The sequence below is a fragment of the Ursus maritimus genome, unplaced genomic scaffold (genome assembly GCF_017311325.1).
Source record: "Ursus maritimus isolate PB19 unplaced genomic scaffold, ASM1731132v1 scaffold_28, whole genome shotgun sequence".
NCBI classification, from domain to species: domain Eukaryota; kingdom Metazoa; phylum Chordata; class Mammalia; order Carnivora; family Ursidae; genus Ursus; species Ursus maritimus.
The window spans coordinates 19,528,243-19,533,761 of record NW_024425341.1 but is presented as its reverse complement, the minus strand read 5'-3'; the positions used below and the strand labels follow the sequence as shown (position 1 = coordinate 19,533,761).

Sequence of the window (5,519 nt, the reverse complement as noted above, 5' to 3'; positions counted from 1 at the left end):
CTACACTGGGTCAGCAATCCCAGGGGCCGGATAACAAGTAGAAACTAAGGTAAGGTGCCAAATGGGTTAGAAAAACAAACTAGAAGAGGCGAAGTGCCGAGGGAGAGTATCAGGAGGCAGCTACCTGAGGTCATGCTGACTGCATTTTGAAGAACTAAAATAGTTCGGAACGAACACCAACCCCACCACCACCAGCAGGCTTTCTCCTGTAGGGTTGCTCTAGATTTGCCTAGTAGAAGGCTTTGAAAAAGTCTGAGGCTGGCTTTTCCAAGATGGAAGGGGGTCCCCATTGTCCAGAGCTCTTGTTGGGATCCAGTGTTCAGGGTGAGTTGTTGTTGAGGGTGGGCTGGGCAGAGCAGGGATCTGTGGGGCATGCTGGTTATGTTTGCAGAAGGAAGCTGGAGACAGAAAGCTTGAAGGGCCCAAGTGGACTACTGGTTTCTGAAGCGTTGGGTCTGTAAGATTCGTGCTCAGCATGAGGCTGGCTCTGGTTTGTCTGAGGATCCTTCCATTCCTTTCGACCGTTTCTGTCTCAGGAAGAAGCATATAACCAAATTTTGGCCAACAGAGCTTGATGGAGAAGGTGTCAGAGGTTCTGGGAATGTAACCTTACTCCTAAGAGAGAGCCATGGAAGGAAACTTCTCTTCTTTAGTCCATGATGACCTTTAATCTCATTCCTGGACTCTTGCTACTTGCCCAAGGTTGAAGCTCACACAAGGAGAGGGGTGGACTGAGAGAATCTCAGAGAAGTGTAACCAGGGTTCTGATCTACCACCACTCCTGTGACGACGATACATCTCCTTATTGTATAAGCCGGTTTAAGCAGGGATTTCTGCTTATTGAAGTCAAATCATCCTATCGATACAAAAATAAAAGGCAGCCATGTTTTCTATCGAGGTGGAAATTGGAGCTTGAAGAGGTTAAGTAATGCTTCCAAAGTTGTCTGGCTCCTTAGGTAGGCTCAGGATTTGAAGCCATTGTGGCTCGACTCCGAAGCCTGTTTTCTTAACACACGCAGTTTAGACTCCCTGGGTGACACAATTAATCTGACTCTTGGTCAGAAGGGTGTAGATGGTGGACATGATTCCCCTGGGGGCTCCCAGTCCAGGGCAGCTGACGCCTTGTCAGTGTACTTGTCCTGGGGTTGATCTGGTAACGATGGTGCTTTTGGAGCCCAGGACATTTATGGAAGAACCAGGGATTTAGATGAGAACAAAAGAGGAGCTCACATGGAAGAATAGGACTTCTCTATGTTATACAAAGACTCCTATTCATGCTTCATGGGTCACCTTAAATGCGATTTTCTCAGTGAGCATTTCCTAATCCCAGCCTTGGTTGTATTATATGCTTTCATAGCACCCTAAACGTCTTATCCTTATCCCAATTATAATTAGGTAATTGTTTGATGTCTGTCTTCCCTGTAGACTGTAAATCCCTTAGTCCTCTGCACTTCCTTTTCTCTAAGCCCACCTCCACCCAGCCATGTATTTGGTTTTCACGCCAGGTGATACAAGTGCGTCTGTCCAAACAGACAGGACACCTCTGGGGGATGGGCTGTCCTGAGTGCGGAGCTGCACATGGGCAGGGGGCTAGTTCAAGGCCGGGCTGCAGGAGAAGGCGGGAGGCGCGGGGGTCTACAGGGAAGACACCACTATGACAGAGTGTAGAAAGGAAATGGAAGGAAACCAGAGGTAAACCTCATCTGTTTCAGAATTTTAGCTAGAAATTCATATGTAGAAAAGAAACATTGTGCAACCTCTTTACCATCAAGACAGACAGACAAACACAGAGAGAGAGAGAGAGAGAGAGAGAGAAGGGACTTGAGCTCATTCTTTAGTTACTACCATAAAGTTACATAAGATTTTCTGGACTGGTTTGAAAACTGAACTGTCATTTGTACTTTATTTCTTACTGGAAAATACTTTAAGAGTACCCCCCGAATAACTACTACGTATGAACTTTTGATAAAATATGATCATCCCTTGTTATTGAAGTGACCTTGTTGTTGGTGTGGTGATTTGGACTCCTCCTAAAGCCAAGTGCAATGCCTGGAACCTAGCAGGTGCTCAGTCAGTAATTGTTCCACAGAGGAGGGAAACTGATCGTTGACTCTACTTGATTTCTAGGCAGCACATAAACAGAAAGAAACGAGTTTATTTTAACAAAGTGCAGATGACGAAGAATATTTCTACAGATGGGATTCCCTTCAACCAATATTGGCTGAAGAAGAAAGAGAAGTGCTTAGGGAACTTTAAGGCTGTTAGGAACCCAGAGGACGTGGAGGAACATTGTCTGCCCAGCTCGTTTCTCTGCTCCTTCATCACCGTCAGGTGTCTATTCCGCACGTACTCATAGTGTATGGTAGGTGTCCTGAGATGTTCGGGAAGAGGTAGAACACACACTTCTATGGGAAAGAAACACCACAATCACACTAACCTTTTAAAGTCAGAATATGATCACGTTATTCTCCTGCTTAAAGACGTCCCACTTGTGGCCCTCTGCCCTGCCATGTAGCTCTCCACTGCTTTCCCTCCCCTTACCCCCCACCCCCTCCCGCTGCCATGGCCCTGCCGCATCCTGGTCGAATCCTGCCCAGGGTCGCCACCACCTTCCACCCAGACCTTGCTGCTGTGGCTTCTGCTGGAGCCAGATCCTGGTGGACCCATGTGGAGATGGGGCCTCTAGATCCCATCCTGGGAGTCTCAGAAGCCTTTAAGAGAGACACCAACAGCAAAAAGAGGCATCCGGGGGTTGGTGCCTGCTGGGATGATAATGGAAAGCTTTATGGGCAACTCGTGTCCAGACTGCTGCAAAAAATTTGGACAAAGAATACCTGCCTGTTGCAGGACGTGCTGAATTTTGTTAAGGCATCTGCAGAAGTAGCCCTGGGTGAGAACACCCAAGTGTTGAAAGCAGCCGGTATGTCACCCTGCAGACCTTTCTGGAACCGGGGCCTTGAGGATTGGAGCCAATTTTCTGCAACGAATTTTAAAGTTCAGTCGAGATATTTTTCTGTCCAAACCATCCTGCAGAAATCACACACCCATCTTCAGGGACGCGGGCATGCAGCTCCACGGTTAACAATACTATGACCCCAGGGGTGCCTGGGTGGCACAGCGGTTAAGCGTCTGCCTTCGGCTCAGGGCGTGATCCCGGCGTTATGGGATCAAGCCCCACATCAGGCTCTTCCGCTATGAGCCTGCTTCTTCCTCTCCCACTCCCCCTGCTTGTGTTCCCTCTCTCACTGGCTGTCTCTATCTCTGTCGAATAAATAAAATCTTAAAAAAAAAAAAAACAATACTATGACCCCAAGACATGCGGCTTTGACCTCACAGGTGCTATAGAGGACATTTTGAAAATGCCACAGCAAAGTGTTCTTCTCCTGCATGCCTGTGCCCACAGTCCCACGGGAGTGGACCCTGTCCCTGAGCAGTGGAAGAAAATAGCGACAGTGGTGAAGAAAAACTATCTCTTTGCATTCTTTGACATAGTAGACCAAGGCTTTCCCAGTGGTGATGGTAACAAGGATGGTGGGCTGTACGCCATCTCATCGACCAGGGCATTGATGTTGGTCTCTGCCAATCCTGGGCCAAGAACATGGGTGGGCCTGTGGGAGCCTTCACTGTGGCCTGTAGAGATGCTGAAGCCGACAGGGCGGAGTCACAGTGGAAACTCTTAATCCATCCCGCGTATTCCAACCCTCTAATCAACGGGGCATGGATTGCCTCAACCATCCTGACCGGCCCTGGCCTGCAAATCAATGGCGGCAGGAAGTACAAGGCGCGGCCGGCTGCACCACGAGCATGCGCACTCAGCTGGTCTCCAGCCCGGAGAAGGAGGGCTCCTCCCACAGCTGGCAGCCCTTGACCGACCAGATGGCGTGTTTTGTTTCACAGGACTGAAGCCTGAGCAGGTGGAGCGGACGACCAAGGAGTTCTTTATCTGCATGACAAAGGACGGCTGCATCTCTGCGGCAGGGGTCACCTCGGGCAACGTGGGCCACCTTGTCCGTGCCATTCACCAGGTCCCCCAGTAATTTCCTGGGTGAGAGGGAACAGACACAACCTTCCTGCCTGCAGACCCCGCTGCTGTGCGAGTCACATGGAGGAAGGAGGCAGGTGGTGGCGAGCAGGTCATGTCTTTCAACCACAGTACTTAACACTCAACCACTGAATGTGTTTCTCAGAAAAGAACGTGTAGTGGAATCGGGCAGAGGATCTGTGGCTGGTGTCTGAAACTCTGTGGCTCAAAACCCAAACTACTGCTCATACTTTAACTCTAGCTGGTCCAAACGAGTTTTTACATGTAGAAGGAAGACACAGCCCCCCAAAACCAGTCGATTGTGCCACTGCGATATTCCAGAAGCTTTAACTGCAGCACCTAAAGGTGCTGGGGGCCCCTCTGTAGATCCAGCACGAGATCAGCACCTGTAAGAGGCACTGTGGGAAGAGCGAGTTCTCACATTCGCAGGCAGCCTCGTGTTTGTCCCCCCGCAATCGAGCGAGCGAGCGAGCTTATCGACAACCCCTGTTACAGAGATCGTGCTGCCTGAAAACCAGCGGGTGTGCTGCAGCTGCCGCGAGGAAAAGACAAGATGCCGTTTCCTGTCTTATTTAAGAAAAAAAAGAGAGGGGGCTCTTCTTTTTAATACTTGCAGGCATTTTAACACTCCTCTCTTCTCCCTTACCATTGCTCTTCTTTTCTTTAGGCACAGAGATCGCTAGCTAGTCTAGATTTTCATCCTAGTCTCCTGCTTGATGGACCGCCAACCCCATCCTGTAGGATTTACTTATTTGAAGAATGGAGAACATGATCTCCCGCTCCTCCCCTCCACTGGCCTTGCTCTTCGGAGAATAGCGGAGGGTAGACTGCACGTTTGGTTCCGCATCCTCTTCGAGGAGCGTTTGTCTCCTGTCGGGATGTCGCCTCTGCCCAGTTGGACCTCTTCCTTCATTGAGTGTGGTTGTGCGATCTCTCATCTCGCATCGTGAGCGGGCAGCGCTGGGCACGGCCGGGAAAGAGGATATCTGGGCTTCGGTTTTAACCTCCGTGTGCTGCCAGCTGGGCTCAGGCTTCACCCTTTGGAAAGATGATCTCCATCTGCTCCAGTCATGCAGACTATTGCAGCCTGGTTCCTCTGTTAAATAAAGGTACTGTAGGGGTGTCTGGGTGGCTCAGTCGGTTAAGGGTCTGCTCAGGTCATGGTCCCAGGGTCCTGGGATCGTGCTGCACGTCGGGCTCCCTGCTCAGTGAGGAGTCTGCTGCTGCCTCTCCCTCTGCCTCCCCCCTCATGCTCGTTCTCTCTTGTGTTCTCTCTCTCGCAAATAAATAAAATCTTTAAAAAAAAAAAAAGTTACTGTAGCACTGAAAAAAAAAAAAAAAGATATCCCACTTCCTGTAGGATAAAGAGAACAATCTCCTAGGCTGTGTGCTTTACCTAAGTCACCCGGCTTCTTCTCAAGGCTCTGTCCTGCAAGACCTCTGCCTCTCAACCCCATCAGTCCTTCCATCCTTTGAA

The 5,519-nt window shown here is 49.8% G+C and overlaps 1 pseudogene; it reads left to right on the top strand.

Moving 5' to 3' along the window:
- The first annotated feature begins 2,562 nt into the window (after nt 1-2,562).
- On the top strand, nt 2,563-5,232 carry LOC103681324 (annotated as a pseudogene).
- Nucleotides 5,233-5,519: the final 287 nt, after the last annotated feature.